This window comes from Pteropus medius, unplaced genomic scaffold (genome assembly GCF_902729225.1).
Source record: "Pteropus medius unplaced genomic scaffold, Ma_sr-lr_union100, whole genome shotgun sequence".
Lineage (NCBI taxonomy): Eukaryota > Metazoa > Chordata > Mammalia > Chiroptera > Pteropodidae > Pteropus > Pteropus medius.
The window spans coordinates 2,670,591-2,689,092 of record NW_024344241.1 but is presented as its reverse complement, the minus strand read 5'-3'; the positions used below and the strand labels follow the sequence as shown (position 1 = coordinate 2,689,092).

Sequence of the window (18,502 nt, the reverse complement as noted above, 5' to 3'; positions counted from 1 at the left end):
ACAAGTCATGGGGTGGAGGGGTGTGCTACGGGCAACTAGTGGGTAGATGCCAGAGATGCTGTAAACATTCTACAATACAAAACATAACAGCCTCCACAACAAGATTACCTGGCCTAAAATATAAATAGTGCCAAGGTTGAGAATCTCTGCTGTAGAGCAACCAGAAGGGATTAAAAGAAATCATTTCCCAGCTGAGAGAAGGATGAAAGAAAAGAGCTATTAAAATGGGATGGTTGAGGAGGTTGTAAAGGAAGCCCAAAGAAAAAGGATGCCTTTGGTATACTATTTGGCATTAAACTTTTTACCTTTATATTTCTCTCCCCCTCCCCCTCCCCCCCCCCCCCCCCCCCCCCCCCCCCCCCCCCCCCCCTCTCACACACACACACACACACACACACGCACACACACACTGTAACCAGAGGCTACATCTATTACATTTATTTATCTTCTTTTTGCAATAGAGATATTAACATTTAACAATGGATTTGGTTAGGAAGGGAACATTTCTTTATAAACTATCAAGGCTTCTTTATGTAGACTGTCATTGTGTTTGTCAGAACTTGTTTCTTATCTTGCTCAACATTCAGGAGGAATTTGTCTAAACATGAAATCCTTTAAACTTCACAGTGGATTATACCTGGGAAACTGCTTTATGGGCCAGAGATTAAAGTGGGAAAAAGGTTGGAAAAGATGCACTAAACTATCTGGGAGAACTATGACAGAATCCTAAACCACAGGATCATGTGTTCCCAAAACACAGTCCACAATAGAACAATCAGCAGAGTAGTTTCAAGCAGGTTCTGTGTCTGCCAAATTTTCAACCCTGTCTTCGGGAGGCCAATTGCGGAAACCTGGGCAAGTTACTGAACTTCTTTGTGCTGCTATTTTCTCATCCAAAAAACAGGGATAACATTGGAATGTACTTTATAGGGTTGTTAGGTGGATTAACTGAGATAATACAGGTAAAACAGCACAATGCCGGGGCATTGCAAGCCCTTTAGGAATGTCAGCTGTTACAGTAAAGATGAAAAAGTGGACCATTGGTACGCATATAAAGATTAAAAACAGAATGTATTTCCTTTTAAATATAATCAGTTTTTGATATCTCTGTGACCAAAACAATCTTTAGGTTGTTTTAAAATTGGACAAAAGGTGTTTAATTTTCTTTTCTTCTACTCCCCAAACTGCAAGCCATAATTATAACAGCATCGAAAAATGCTTACAAAATTAGAAAATAGGGTTAGTGAAGAAAGAGCCCAAGAAAGAGAATTTAGATAATTTACTGTGAAAGGAAGTTTAAGAAGGAGTTTTGTGTTTATGCAAATTCTAGGTGTTCAATAAATGTTTATTGACAAGTGAAACTTCCGCAATTGGCCTCCCGAAGACAGGTATTTTTTTGGAAGATGAGAAGCAACACAATCTTAAGGGAAGGATGAATAGGAAAGAGGAGTGAAATTACTACATAGGTGAGGCACTGAGCTTACAAAATATTGTAGGAGTATTGGAGAGCTTCAGCAAGGACATTCACAGTGATTCTTATCTCTAGCTGCACCTTGGGGGCACTTTTAAGAATCCTAATTCCCAGTTCCACTCCAGACTGATTAAATCAGGACATTGGGCACTGGATCCCAGGCATCTGTATTTACAGGATCTCCATAGGATTTCGATGTGCAGCCAAGGTTGAGAGACAATACTCTAGACCAATGTTTCTCAAACTTGAATGTCATAGGGAGTACTGGGCAATTTTATTACAACCAATGCTGATTCATTAGGTATATGTAGGTATAATAGGGAGATGAGAGAAGAAGCGGGAGGCTAAGATACCACATTTCTAACAAATTCCCAGCAAATGTCAATTATGCAATTTGGGAAGTCTCATTTGGAGCTGCAAGTTTCACATACTTTGAAAATGGCTCCATATAAATGAACATGATATCATTATAGAGTGCTACTATTGTTCTTTGAGTGGAAACTCACTTGTTCAACAAACGCATAATAACCTACTGTAGCTACATGCTTTGGAGGAATATGAAGATGAATAAGTAGATTTCTTCCCCTGAGTTGTTTACAATTTGATTTATAGTAGGTATTCTGATGGCAATGCAATGGGGTGGGTATCAAAGGGGTATTGAAGGGGTGTTTAGGTGGAGGATACTAAGAGAAAGAATTTTGTTTCAGGCAAGTATGGAATGAAGCAACAGAAGAGGCTGGAAAATTCAAGAAAGGAGTAGAAGAAAAGGATAGGAAAAGGAGAAAGCATCAGGGTTTTTTAAAAGGACTCTATTAGATAGTGGGGAAGATTTGGAAATTTCTGAGGAAAGAGAATCTTGTTGATGCAGGTAAGAGAACCTCACTACTGGATTTGAGGTTTTATTAGGGAGTCCCCACTGGCTCATTTTATTCACTGGGCTTAGCAGGTAAACGAAACACTAGAATTTCTCTGAAAGGAAACCCACATGTCATTTGCATTTTCTGATCTTCAAACCACATATTATGTGCATCTGATTTATAGATGTTGAGGCCAACTTTGTCAAGTGTCAGTATTCAGAGGTGTTAGATCATGAATCTTTCTAAGCATTTTCTCCTCACATCTCCATGAAGTTTACATTATCGACCAACAATGGTGGCAAGTCATTATAAGGAGTGTTTAATTCATTTCTATCTTGTTAGGGTTGGTAACAAACAGATAAAGAGTGCCTGGTTATTGGGAACTTCATCTTCATTGGTCACCTGTCTGATACCGACTTTGCTGAGCCTGGCAAGCACAGCACCAGGATTGCAAAATCTCCAACTGCTTATGAAAGCACAAACGGACTTGCTGAATTTTCAAACTGCGGGACAAACCTGCTCCTCCTCACCTACATGCCTACAGGTTTAGAATGCCTTTGACAATCATTCTCCAAACTTGAGCACAATTAAATTTTTAAAAAGGGGTTATGTTCTTTTTTCTATAATAAAGTAATACCCATCTTGATTTAAAAAAAAAACAAAACAAAAACCTAGAAAACATAGAAAAGGAGAAAATAAAAATCACCGTAATCCTACTATTTGAAGATAGGCTCTCTTACTATTTCCATAAATTTCTTCCTAGCCATGTTTGTTATAAATGTGGGATTACACAGCCCAGACAGCTTTGCTCTCCTACTGGTTGACTTAACATTTTTGTTAAATAATGTTAAGAGAGGAAATCATTTTTCTTTCTTAGTCTACTCAAATCCATTTAGAAAAATAGCTCTCCTATGTATGAACTTACATTATAATACCCATCTGTGCTCACTTACTGGGGAGAGCATTTGGTAAGAGAATTATCTTGCTCTTCAGAGGCTTGTTCTGAGATTGCTGTTAGACTCAGTAAAGAGATTTTGTCTGTGACAGGAATTAGTTATGGTGGGAAGTATTTCTTTATTCCCACTCTCAAAATATCCTTGGGAACAAGGATGTTCCAGGCTTAGGATAGTACTCTACCTAAGAGTACCTGTGCCTTTGTAAAATAATCTGTGTACTGTTGTAACATTTGCTTAGCTGACTGTATAACCCAACCACAGGAGATTTTCATATTAAATCTTCATTTTTATTTTATTTTATTTATTTATTTTTTTTATGCCTACAGCACCTGGCCTTCCTAGGTGGTCTCCCATCCAAGTACTAACCAGGCCTGACCCTGCTTAGCTTCCGAGATCAGACGAGATCGGGTGTGTTCAGAGTGGCATGGCCATAGACTCAAAATCCTCATTATTTTTAAGTTTGCCCTTTTCTTCTCACCTGTCTGTCAACATTGATCCTCATTAGGCAATTCTATCAACGAGCATTTATTGAACACAGATAGCACTGGAATTTTAAGAATGGCAATGTTCAGGGCCTTGAAAACCTTCCCTGGGAGATGACGTAGACTAAAAATGAGTGGTTTAGGACAGCGGTCCCCAGCCTTTCTGGCACCAGGGACCAGTGCTCCTATGAGAATCTAATGCCTAATGATTTGAGATGGAGCTGAGGCAGTGATGCTAGTGCTGGGGAGCGGCTGCAAATACAGACGAAGCTTTGCTGGCTTGCTCATTGCTTACATCATGCTGTGTGGCTCGGTTCCTAACAGGCCATGGACTGATACCGGTCCGCAGCCCAGGGGTTGGGGACCCTTGGTTTAGGGAGTCCATGACTAATGATGCTCATCTTTGGTTTCACATTAGAGTTACCTGGGGAGATTTGTGCTGAGGCTGTACCACAGACCAGATGAATCAGCACCTCTGAAGACAAGATGCGGACAGGTAGCTTTTCAAGCTCCCCCAAGTGATTCTGATGTGTACCCAGGGTGGAGAACCTGTGCCACAGAGCAATGATTTTCATCTAATTGGTTGCACATTAGAACCACCTAGGGAGTTTTTTTTTTTTTAAATCAAAGTTCCTGAGCCCCACCCCAAAACAAATGAGTCAGAATCTCTGAAAAAGGAGTCTGACAACTGTGTTTTTTCAAAGGTCCTTCAGATGATCTGAGACACAACGTGTTAAGAGTCATTGCTATAGGCCATCTAGTGAATGAGAACATTTAGATTTCAACCTATTTCTGGCTCTTTGGCTGTGCAAGCCATGCATGCCTGTGGGATGATGAGTTACTTCCAGAAGGCCATCTGAAGCAATGGAAACAGCAGTGGGCTGAGAATGTATGAAAGGACCTTGAAGACACCGTTCAAATTTTGATTTACTGTTGTAATGTTTGCTATGCGATGTGAGACAAGTAGTATAACCTCCTTGAGCTGGGTATCCCTGTCCACCTACCTACGATTTCTACCACACCTCGTATCTTTCTTTCTTAATTGATGTTTTACTGGTTTTTATTTGGTGATTAGTACATAAACATGATGATCAATTTGCATATAATTCTTAATGCAAGTACTGAAAATATAAAATCCTGTGTTATTGTTATTCTATGGACTTTCTAGCTTAAAATTTGGAGACGAATTGTTCTTGTAGAGGCTGTCAAAGGACTTTGAAAGCATTATGCTGAATTAAGTAAGTCAGACAAAGACAAATACAGTGTGATCTCACTCATATGTGTAATCTAAAAAAGCTGACCTCACGGAAACAGAAAGTAGGTTAATGGTTGCCAGGGGCTATGGGGTGGGGGATGTGGGGAGATTTTGGTCAAAGGTACAAATTTTCAGTTATAAGGTGAACTGTATTTCTAGAACTATTATAAATTCTGGGGATCTGATGTACAGCATGGTGACTATAGTTAGCAATACTGTATTATATACTTGAAAGCTGCTAAGAAAATAGATCTTAAATATTCTCAGCACATACACATACAAAAGGTAATTATGTGAGGTGATAGAGGGTCAACTAATGCTTTGAAGTAATCATTTTGCAATATATATGTGTATCAAAACACTATGTTATATACCTTAAACTAACACGACATTATATGTCAAGTATATTTTGATAAAGCTGGAAAAAATAGAGGCTCTCAAATACCATTATCTTGTAATATTGAAAATCTACTTGGTCTAAAATTACATAAATTCATGATTTAATATCATATACACTCAAAATTTTCTATTCTTTCATAGTACATTAACAAAGTTATTAGGTAAAGCTGGGCTATTGTGAACAAAAATGTCATAGAGAGCACCTGATTCTGTCAGGGAAAGCCAAGATTAGGACACGATTTTATAAATAATTCTACTAAAAGACAGTAGGGGAATAAAGTTAAGTAATATGAATGTTTACAATAAGTTAAATGTATGATTATGACTTCAAATTACCATTTGGTTGCACTTCTTTTTTTGAAAACTGCCAAACACTGTCCTCCACTTGCCCCCTAGCCTATGATCAAAGTCTTTCTTCATCTGATGTTTTATTAATTTCTAGTTGTGCTGAAAAATAAACAACCAGCTCATGAGCTCACTTCTGAAAAAAAGCATTTACGCTTATCAGAAAAAAAAATAATGTTTTAAGGCATAGAGTGGGTTTCCTACTTCTTAAAAGTATATTTCTAGAACTTAAAAACTTGCATTTACTAAATAGTTGATAAAACAATTCCTCTAGATTGTTCAAAGAGAGTGATACTGAAACAATCGATGAAATTTGGTTTATGATGTTGATTAGATTTGGCTTCTTTCTCTCTTGCTTCATCAGAGGCTGGTCTCTCCTGGCTTCAGCTTCTCTGTTTTCTACAGGTGAGTCTTCTTTAATTTCTTGGTTGATCATTTTGGCTTTTTTCCTTCACTCTTTTTTTCTCATTTGTTGTATATTTTTTTGCCTGATTTTTTTTTTTTTTTTTTTTTACATCAATTTCAACATTTGCAGGAGCAGTTAGATGTCTGGCCAGTTTCTCCTTGGGCTCTTCCATCATTGCACCTTTCTCCTGGACATCTTGGCAGAGGCCGTAGGAGGAGCACCTGGCTGTTTGTGGGGACAGCACGATGAGAGTGTTTACAGAGCTGAGCTGGCTGGACATTACCTCTCTGAACACCACTGAGCTGCTGGGACCTCTGTTTTCAGCCTTTGTAAGAGCACCAGAATTCCTTTTTATTCATGAAATCTTGCACAGAATCTGAAATTAAATACGAAGAGAAGGAATTGTCCCTGTTGAAGTGGGAGTGCACTGTGTGGAATGCTGATAAACTTGACTTGAAAATCCTGCCACTTCATCATGTAACGCTGCAACAATTTTATCTTTGAGCATAAAAAATGATAAAAATCCTTCCCTTCCTCCATAAAGAGGAATTACTTGTCATTTCTTCTAATTCTTGAGATTGAAGAAAACAAACTAAAGGGCTGGATGCTGACAGTGAAGGCTTTAGATGCTGATAGCTCTCAGAGACCTACCACTAAAGTCAGGGTAGGAGCCCTGGGTGGAATTCCTCATGAAAGAGGACAGTAGTCAGATCTGAAGGCCTAGTAGGCCCAAATGTGGGATCTCATGGGACCTCTGCATTCCTATGTTGTGTTTGCCTTCTTCACATTCAGTGTGAGGTAAGAACATGGCTGTGATGCAGCTGTAATAATAGACCTGGCCATTCGTGATGATCAACCAAGTACTAAGTAAGACCAACAGAATGCTCACTGAGCCATCCCTATTAGGTGAACCATGACCTTGATTAATGGCCACTGATCTGTATTCATTGTGTACCAGCAGGTTACTAAGGCCTTTAATGATACCAGAGAAGAAAATAATTAGGAAAGTGCAGGCTGGATGACTGCATGACCTGCAGAGGCCTAGACTTTTATCTGGCTAATCGGTTTTGGCTCTTTAGTAAGTATAACCCCATATGTCTTTTAATTATGTGGGACTAGTTTCTCATCTTCCTGGGAAGCTCAAAACATTTGACTCATGAATAGGCATTCTTTCTCTTAATTGTTAGTATTCTATCCATCAGCCACTTTCTTTAAAGAAAATACATGTAGTTTTGAAATTGCTTATTCTTTTACATAGATTCAAAGCCAATAAAATAGCCTTGAAACTTCTTTACAGGCATTTTCAGTAAATTTTTTGTTGAAGTATAATATTTATATATATATATATATATAAATCATAAGAGTATAGTTGGATAAATTTTCACCTACATGTACACACTGTGTCCCCAGGTCAGCAAATAGAACATTACCATCACACCAGAAAGCCCCTTCTTTGGCCTCTCCCTGTCACTCCCCACCCAAGGTAACCACTACTCTAATTCTAATGCCATACACTAACATTGTCTGGTTTTGACCTTTTCCATTTTAACAGTTAACTAGTTTATATCCGTTCCAATGAACAGAGAGCTTCTTTGTTAATATTTTTACCTTAGCAATCATAATTCTAAAGAATGCTATTTATTTTACCTTTTCCTTTGTGCCTCGTGAGTTGGAACAGCTTGATAGAAAATCATAGAGCTCAAAGGCTAAAACGCCTTTCCCACAAATGGGGTCAGTCTCTGTTTAATCATTTGGCCAGTGAAGAAGCAAGAAGTGCTGTGATCGTCTTGTTAGCAGCTAGTACATTTCCCTGGTTATTTGTGGATCAATCTCAAGCCACATGTGTTTGAATATTTTTATTTAATGTACTCATCTGCTTTCATACACCCACCCACCCACACCTTCCTGTTCTTTCCTTGCCTTGACTTTCTTTATTCTTTTTCTATCCTCAGTAGACAGCCTTCTCTATCCTATATTGTCCTAGCATACAAACTTTCCTCAACAAATTCTGCTTTTCAGAATTTGTCACCGTCACACACAATGCCTTGAATTGATTTTACTATTTATCATACAAAAGGCACATACAACCTTGTAGAATTCCTTTTTTATTTCTGCTTTTGATGTAAAGACTATAAGAAATTTAGACCTGGAAGGAGAAAATGGATAGTAAAACCAACTGTTAGAATGTGTGGATTTTTGATTATTAGCCTATGATTCAAACCTGAGTTTTCCTTGAATGAGGATGTTTGTGTTTATGCACTTGTTTGCTGAAGCCACAGGCATCCATTCATTAATTCATTCATTAATTCACTCACTGAGCCTTATTATGTACGAAGCATTGTATTAGAGACCGGACTTTCCAAGACGGAAGTCTGCTTTTCACACCAGAGAAAAACTTGGAAGTCCAAATAGAGTATCTATAGATCTGACCTTTAGAGTACAAGAAATACCTTATTTCTTAAAATAAAATATTGTTGCTTTTAATTATGCCATGCGCATAATAAGAGCTCTAAATACATTTTAAGATGATAATAATATCGTGTATATTTCTCTATTATAAATCACTACAAACTCTGGATTGGTTAGATTTAAGTGAATCCAGGTAATTACTTTTTAAATTAAACCTCTTTGCTAGGTAAGTAGCAACAACGCATTGTAGTCCTTTTGGGGTGGGCCTGTATCTATCTAGGGATAATATCTTACTGATTGTTAGGCTGCCCCCTTCCCTTTCAGCTCTGCTATGATAGTGAGCAGATAGTTTAAATTCTCATGTCAGAAGGATCTTTAGGTCTTTTTAGATAGATATATGAACAAAATATTGAATAACCTTTTTGTGTTATGCAATGAGTCATATATTTTGTGCTTCAAATGATTTCTTGCAGGTTCATTTAGAGACACTCTCTAACCAGATGATATAGCCTTGCCTTAAATAAAATACAGAGAAGACTTAGAATAAAAGTTTCAACTGGGATGGGAAGATGATTCTCTTTTTCCCTTGGCAAATATTCTGTTATCAGTTGACAGTTTGCATGTTCCAATTTTGACTGAACTCAGATCTGTTGTACAGAGGTAAGAAGCAGGTAAAATGAACTCACTTAATTTGCCACTGAATCCATTACTGTAAATCCCATTGACACCTGTTGCAATTATATTGCATAGCCAGTGAGCCAAGAACCATCCTCCTTTTGTATTCTTGTTGAATATAGAAGACAGATAAATGTCAGAGCTCTGCCCTAAATTAAGATTCCTCCCCATAAAATAATTCTGGACTTGGAAGGAAAGAATGCCCCTGTAAAAGGTGACCTCATCTTGTCTATGCTTGGCTCAGGGTCGGCCAACTCACAGGTCAGTGGATTCTAACCTATGGGACATGGATGCCTCTGGAGAGGAGGAGTTTTTATCATGGATTTGCAAGCGTTATCTATAACTGTGTAAATAATATTTTACATCTACATATACTACTTTTCAAAAGTATGATGTGCAATCGTGATTAATAAAACACAAATTTGCTTAATAACATCGTTAAATTTGTGGAAATTTATTATTGTGTATTTCCCCCATTGGTTGCTGGAAGAAGCACAACTTTGCTTATGCGCTGATTTGCAATTTTAATAAGAAAATGGTCCTTGTAATTTAAAATTTGGGTGACATTGTTGGAGAGTACTCATGATCTATGTTTAACTCATGGACGCCTAGCTCCATAAAATATTGAGATGTTGCCAATACAAAACTGTTATAACCAGAGCAAATATATGAATCCTACTCTGTAAAAGTTACAATATTCTTGACCGCATAATTTTCTAATTCCCTCTCTCTCGGCATTTACAAATCTTATTGAGGAAATAGTATATAACCACACAAAAAAATAAATAATAAGTTAAGAAGATACAAAGAGAAAACATACAGTACATGGTCAATTGCCAAATGGTTTGAGCTCAGAGGAAAGAGTGGGGCAAGGGAAGGAGAAGGGAGAGAGATTGAAAGAGGTGGGTGATGTGGTAAGAAAGCATGTGTCACCCAAGAATCTGGACATTAGGGTAAGTTTTTATAGACTCTTATTGCTGGCTCTGCTAATTATCATCTAATTATCTATGGACAGATAACCCAACCTTGCTGGGCTTCTGTTTTATTGTAAGTAAAATCAGGATTACAATACCTCCCTCACAGTGTTATTGTTAAGATAATTTATAACAAAATGTTTTAAACACTTTGTACTATACCTCGTTTATGGTATGTGTAAACTAAATGGTAGCTATTATTTGTTCTATTAGACTGTCAATCCAACCAGCATTGAAAAGACAACTTATTTATTTGTTTACACAGATTCTAACGCAATGCACGGTTCATAATAGATGCCTAAGAAAAGTTTGCTGAATGAAAGGATGGAAGATATAATGGATTGATGGTAGAATTGATTTAAAAAATGAATCAATTCTACCATGGGCTTTGGTGACTTGAGAGAGTCTCATGGAGAAGCAAGACTTAAGATGAATCTATCAGAATGTTTGGAGAAGGTAGGAGAGCATTGCAATGAGGGTGGGCATGAATCAAAGTACAGAGGCAGGGAAACGTGATGTGTGTACAGTTGCAGATGGCTTTGAATGCTAGACTGCGGAGTGTGTATCTTATCTGCTGAGAGTGGGGAGTCAGGGATGATTTTGAGGAGGAGAATAATATGGGGAGAAAACTTTTCAGAAGGTTAATCTGGTGCTGGTATGTGGTATAGAGTGGAAAAAGGAATAGAGTAATCCATTGTACATAGGACATTGTCAAATCCCTGACCAGCAAAATAACTATGGAAATAAAGAGAGAGAAAAAGGAAAAATTAAAGAAAGGGCAGCAGTCCCTGTGTCTTCTTAATTTGTTGTGAATTCTTATTGTGGCCATTTAAACTATTTGCCAACATGCATGCTTTTGAAATATACAGATGACATTTTTGAAAATCATTGCAGATAAATGTTTAGCTGAGATGAAAAAGCTTAAATTAGAGGGTTGGATTGATGAGGAGTATGGAGAATGTGGCATAAACTGAGTCAAGAAGTAAAGGTGATTTGAGAACCAGGCTGTTTTTTTTTCTCTTACAAACTTGAGAAGATAAACAGTGTTTAGAGTTAGGGTGGGCAACAGAAATGGATTAATCTATAAAATGTAAAGCTGAATTGGGGCAGCTAAATTGCCAAAAAGAGACTCACTTGCACAGGGGAAGGTGAATTGGATGAGGTTGAATGGGAGTCAGTTGAGGGTGGGGAGACAAAGTTGCCTGACTGAGAGGAGATGGACAAAAGGTGCTGGATGGTTCCCCCAGTGGTGAAGGACACAGATGAAACCTGGTGGGATAAGAGCCAGACTTGACCACTCCCTCTTCTCCTGTCACCTGAGCTCTCTTTGTGGACCTCCTCTTACCACTCCACTCTCACTTGAATGAAGGAAGCAGGTAATGCCTGGGAAGTGGAGACTGAGCAGGATGCCTGCTTTTGTTGCATTTTCAAGAAAGAGATCTGTCTCTCTGTAGAGGAAGTTATTCTTCCCAGATATAGACTCATCTCTGGAAAGAAATACAGATAGAAAGAAAGAGAGAAAGAGAAAAAGAAAAAGAATGAAAAAAAGAAACACAGAGAGGGAGGGAGGAAGAAAAGGGCCCTCTTTTCTCCTATTCTTAAAGGAAATTCATTCATTCACTTACTTTATCAAACAAAAGCCTCCCTTCACCTCTTGGGGCTACTGCGCAACGCGAAAGCAACTCACATTCTATACCACCCCGCACGGGAATAGCTTAAAGGCGCTGAGCCACCCCCTAATTTTTTGTTCTAAAACTGATAGAACATCCTGATTACTGAAAGTTTCATAAAATGTACAAAGAACCAGAGTGGCTTTGGACCTTTCACCTCCACAAAGGGAAGATGATGGAGCGATACTTGCAACAATCTGAAGATTATTGGAAAATTATTTCTAGTTGAGAATTCTACACCCAGCCATATTATCAGTTAAGTGTGTGGTATGGTAATGACACTTTCAGACACACAAGTTCTCAAAAAGTTTATTTCCCATAAAGTTGGTGGAAGATGTGTGCCACCAAAATGAGGGCATAAACCAAGAGCATGAAGGACATGAGGTCCAGAAAACAGGGTCTACTTATGCACAGCAGGCAAAGGGAACCCTTAGGATTGACAAGAGAAAAAATTCTGAGATGTCATAAATTAATTACAGCAGGCTGGAGAGTGAGAGGAAGAGACAAGGGAAAGTTAAGCAGCCACCTGAGCTGAAACAACGAAAGACTACTGACATTCTTGAATATGTGTAACTTTGAATTAACTTCCAGAAGCTATTTCAGTGATTATCTAGAAAGAATAGCCAACCACCAGAGACCACTGCATCCTGCTTATGCATAAACATTCCAGACTGCTGCCCACAACCAATCCAGAAGCATCAAGTATTTTTTCCTTACAGTCCATTTACCTAACACAGAACTTACTTTGCTTTACCCTTTCCCCTTACCTTACCTGTAGCCAATATACATTATTTCCAAATAACTTACATCTTTCTTCTCCAAACTCATTGTATAAAAGAATTCCTTCACCCCAGGATGATAGACATGTTGGTCTTCCCCCATTTAGCCCTGCTATTGGTGGTTTAGACAGCATGCCTCAGGGCTGGTCCTTTTCCTGGCTAGCATATAGCTCAATAAACCCTTTCTTTCAGGATAACTTTTGACCTTGAAGGTTTTTGTTGAATAGAGTGAAGGTGAAGGGAACTCCCACATCAACAATGAAGAAGCAGGTCTGGAGAGCAATCTCCTCATATTAGAGCAAGTCAGAATATTCCAGGAAGAATTTCTTTCTTTCTTTCTCTTTCTTCTTTTTCTCCTTCCTTTGTTCCTTCATTCTTTCCTTCGTTCCTTCCTTCCTTCGTTCCTTCCTTCCCTTCTTCCTTCCTTTCTATCTTCCTTCCTTTCAGAGGCTGCAATACTTTTTATTATTTTGATTCTTTATTGAGGTAAAATTGACATATAATATTTTAATTTGGGGTGGTAATACAATGATTCGATATTTATAATATTGTGAAATGATCACCACAATAGGTCTAGTTAACATCTGTCATCACACATAGTTACAAAATATTTTTTTCTTTTGATAAGAACTTTTAAGATCTACTCTTTTAGCAACTTTCAAATATGCAATACAGTATTATTAACTATAGTCACCATGTTGTATGTTAAAGCCTTTATTTTACAATTGGAAGTTTATACCTTTCGACCTTCTTCACCCACTTTGCCCATCTCCCCAAATCCCCACTAGGAAGGATTTCATCAAGCAGATGAAATATAATACCTGTGAATGTTAATGTTGAGAAAATATTTAGTCAACTAGTGGAGAGATTGTGGATAAATTTACGATAACAACAGACAAGTAAGCAAAAGGAAAAAAAAGACAGTTATTAACTCTGAGAGGAGAAAAAATTGTAAAGGAAAAGTTTGTAATTGTTTTCCAAAAAAAAAAAAAAAAACAACCCAACATAGCAGCATTATTCACAATAGCCAAAAGGTGGAAACAACCCAAATGTCCATTAATTGATGAATGGATAAACAAAATGTGGTAGAGACATGCTATAGAATATTATTCAGCCTTACAAAGGAAGAAATTCTGTCACATGCTACAACACGGATGAACCTTAAAGACATTATGCTAAGTGAAATAAGCCAGACACAAAATAACAAATAATGTATGATTCCATTTATATGAGGTACCTATAATAGTCAAACTCATAGAGACAGAAAGTCGAATAGAGGTTCCCAGGGGCTGGGGTGGGAGAGAGGGTGTTATTGCTTACTGGATGCAGAGTTTCTGTTGGAGATGATGAAAAAGTTCCGGAGATAGATGGTGGTGATGGTTGCACAACATTGAGAATGTACTTAATGCCACTGAGTTGTACACTTAAAAACAGTTGAAAAGGTGAATTTTAAGTTACATATATTTTATCACAATTTTTAAAATGAAAAAAAAAAAAAAGAACCCTGTAAGGTGCCATACAAATGAATGGAATAATAATTATTTTTCTCAAACTGATAAATATTAGATTTTTAAGACTCAGGTGTTAGGAATCTCGCTTTCATTTTCAAAACCATGTACGAAAGCTACCTTTTTCTTCAAAAATTCCATACTTTTATTAGATTTATTATTAGAAATGTATACTCTAATAAATAAGTCTTCTATAGACCCATCTTTCAGCAATAGCCTTAAGATCGCTTTTCATGTCTCTTTTAACACATAATTTTTTAATATAAAAATCTGACCACGTTATAGATATATGGCTTAATAATTGCCTTTTAAAATAACTTTACAATACATTTTGCCTTCTTTCTACATTCATGTCTACATAAACACTCATTTTCTTAGCATTTATTTTTAATAACTCTGGGATTAGAATGTATTTCATATTAATATAATTCCATCTTATACTGACAAGTTTCTCTGTAGTTAAAAAGGAGGTTTAAAAAGCCCTCCTTTTGTATATTAGATATTTTTCAGGGATACATTAAATAGGAATATTGATTTTTGTTTTAAAAACACTGTACTTCCAGTTTTAAATCATTAGATTATTTGTTTTCTTTATTCAGTAAAGTAAAATAAATGTTGTTTAGAGATGACATGACATTCTTCTGAGTATCTTGGTGGGAAAAGACTCCAGATGTTTTTCTTGATTCCACCTGAAGCCAAACTGTTAAGCAGTTAAAACTCAAGCAAGCAGTCAGACAGGTTCAACAAGAATGGTGTGTAGCTTTCCACACCCACTTTTGCAAGACAGAACTGCTTTATGGGTTTGTTGAAACTGCTGTAGAACTGTGCTAATGGGAAGCTTGTTCACTTAAAGGTGAGCAGTGAGTTCACTAAATCGTGAGGAGCTGGTTAAAAAAACCAGAAGTAGCCCAGTCTCCTAGAGCTTCCCAAGTGTGAAGCACCCCTGAGTTGCAAGAGGCTTTAGGAGGAAACTCTCTGGTTTGGAACATCTGCAGCCCTACGCTGAGGGCTACGGAAAAATTGCTGGGAAGATCCTACAAAGACATGCCTGCATCCTGCAGGGCAGAATTGCTTCCCAAAACACCATTTGTTGGTTGTTATAACTGCCTTCCATGAAGTGATTGCTCACTGCTTCAGTCTGCCTCACCCTCTCTTGTTTCCCATACACAGTGAATGCTATTTGCCAGTGATGTGAAAAGTTCTAGAACACTGGATCACTTGCATGGAAAGCTCCATGATCTGCACTTTGACACTTTGAAAGAGCCTTTAAAAAAACAACAACAAAATAGCATGCATCTTTTAAAGCAATGCTAACAAGACATTTTAAATGAGGTTGGAAAATGCTCAAGATATAACGCTAAATTAAGAAGCTGGACACAAACTTGTCTATAACTACTGCTAAGCAAGTCAAGGGGTTTATAATACAGGTTTTTCACCTCACAGGCTGAGTCTTTGGCAAGTAATGCAAATTCTCATGGCCTCGATTTTCCCTGTGTACAATGAGGAATTTGAATAGAGTTTCTTTTCTATGATCCATGATCTTACCATGTCTCTGACAAAATTCACCTACTGCATCAACCCTAGTTTAGGAGAGTCAGTTGAAATTGAGGATGGTTTTTTGTTTTTCCCCAGCTCCGACTGTATTTAGATGCTCACTTTTTGTATTTTTGTTAATACTACCAGTTGGTTTATGTTTCATATTTTGTCTTCTGCTTTAGATGCTTTAAATTTAAGATAATTAATGATAGGAACTTATTCTTCGAACTCCCTTATGTTGACATTTCTCTTTGCAGCAGGGAAACAATGTATATACAGTAAATCCTTCATGATGACAAAATGATAATGGCTGTGGGAATTTGTTATTGACTATGAATGTCTAAATTTTAAAAGATGATCCCTTTTGAGACTAGGTTACACTTCATTTACATTATACTCTACTCAAAGTTAGACGTCAGATCATCTATGGTTCTGTTTACATTCTAATTTTATGTTGTTTGTAATTCCACTTTTTCTAAGTGATCAAAACTATATATTTTTTAAAAAACAACCGAAACAAAACAAAAACATGCACTGTAATTTGAGGATGCCAAAGAAGATAATCGCCTCACCTATAGGAATATGTTTAAAATTAATAAGAATAATTTTTTGGCTTGACTTCTTCAAAGCAGGCTGATTACTTTATAATTACTGCATTTTCAGATATCCTATGTGTCTAGTGTAGGAAAATAACAATTAATAGGATAGTTTCCTGGTTTTGAATTGATATCAAATCTTGGTTCAGAAAAGTGAGTTTTTCATGCCTAATTGGATAGGAATGTGGACATAGTAGAGAGGGCATGACGATAGAAACAGACAGAATTCTGGTATTTTAGATATTAAGTAACTTAGGAAAGTATCTTAACCTGTGTAGGATTCGCTATTTTTTTCTTTTATTAAATGTGGGTTTGGGTTTACATGGCAGTTTGGTAGGGGAAATGCTGGGGGCAGATTAGGCTGAGCATCATAAGGCGTGATCCATGTACAGAGGTTGGGCATTGGGCTCTCACCAGGTTACAACCAGTTTGACACCATAATAATCTGTTTCAGCTACTGGCTATCTTCATAGGGTTTCATTTGAAGAAAGAGTTCTAAGGCTGTAAAAAGTTCGAAAGCAGCAGGTATAAAAGTTCTTTTTAAGATAGCTTTCATTTCTGAAATTCTCTATGGAATAGAAATTTTGAATTCCCTCAATAAAAGCTGAGTAGCTATTCAGAATTTTCTTCATATGGGTTAGCATATTATATATCCAATGTTTGCTGATAACTGGGTTTACCAGCTGTAATCTGCATCTTGACTTTATATTTATAGAACTTTGAGTAAATGTTTCAATCCTAGCATAATAGTTTCTCACAATCATGATAAGCTTAAAAAGTTACTTGGAGACTATATTAAAGAGCTAACTCATTTGGCTCCCATATTATATTTGTTGACTATGTAGCTTGCCCACTAAAATTAATGTGAGTTATTGTTTACCCTGGTGGGTTAGAAGCCACTTGGCCTAGGGTGGCCCCTATACGGTCCATCACTGTGCTCACAGTCACCTGTACCCTTAACTTCCAGTCTCCTCCACCTGGCAAACTTGGGCTCTTAGTGAAAAAGAGGACTAGGCAGGAATGCATGGGTGAATCCCCCAAATCCACACTATCCAAAAAAAGGCAGTCAAAAACCTACTCTTAAAAGACAAAAAAATAGAATATTTTATCAGATATTACCTGTGCAGAAACCAAAACAAGTGGCAACGATGACAAAAAACAACTACAGTGACAGAAGCTATATTTGAAATTTAATTTCTTAAAAGCTAACCACCTTCCCTGGCAAAACAAAAAACTACTACCAGCAGAAAAATTATCCTGTTTGTGGAAGACATTTGAACCAAGGAAAAGAAATATAGTTCTGGTGAACTATATATATTTCACCAACATTTTTCATCTTCTGAAATGAAATTTATGTGGTTTATCAAACTGCTTTCTTCAATGAAAACTTTGAATAGTTTCAACAGCTTTAACTAGGAAAGCGATCTGATTTTTGCGATATTGAGAATCCAGATTTCATTATTTGTGGAAGATTCTAATTTATTTATACAAATGGAAAAGTAATAAAGAATAAAGATATATATATGTGTATATATATGTGTATATATATATAGTTACTAAAAATTACATTGTCTGTCATTTTAAGCATTAACCATTTTAACCATTAGGCATTTTCTTTATCTCACCTTATAGTGCCAATTCTAGCTTCTGTAGTTCCTATCTGTTAAAATACTACTCCCCTGGCAGGCAGAACAGCTCTTTTCACTGACAGGTTGTAAATCTTGCCTGTGGCAAGGGGATATCAATTACCAACAGATATGAGAATGTTCTCATGGGATTCTGAGCAAGTAAATGATTCCTCTTCAGGTCACTGAAGTTAAGGTGCTCTGTTTAGTTTAAAAATATGCTCAGGATACGGTTGATGCCTCTTTCCTAACTGCAAGGTCATTTCTAAGGTCAGGCAGAGAGAAAGTTACGTGTCAGCGATCTGTCTCTAACAGTATAAGGGGGAGCTATCTACAAGTGGCAGAGAAAAAATAGCTGACCTTACTCAGGTCAGCTAGGACTTTGCCAGACTTCAGATTCTGAACTTTTAAAACCCAGTTGTAAGAAATGAGCTACTTTAAAACCCTCTGCTGTGCTCCTATAATTCTATAAACATAACTTTATGATAGCATACCTAATGTTGTATTATAATGATTTATTTTCATGTTGCAGACTCGATACCTTACAGACCAGGAACTG

General features: G+C 37.1%; 1 non-coding gene across 1 annotated transcript; it reads right to left on the bottom strand.

Moving 5' to 3' along the window:
• Positions 1-3,601: 3,601 nt before the first annotated feature.
• Positions 3,602-3,720, bottom strand: LOC120607759 (5S ribosomal RNA). Its single transcript, XR_005654230.1, has one exon. It is a non-coding gene; the product is annotated as a 5S ribosomal RNA (ribosomal RNA).
• Positions 3,721-18,502: the final 14,782 nt, after the last annotated feature.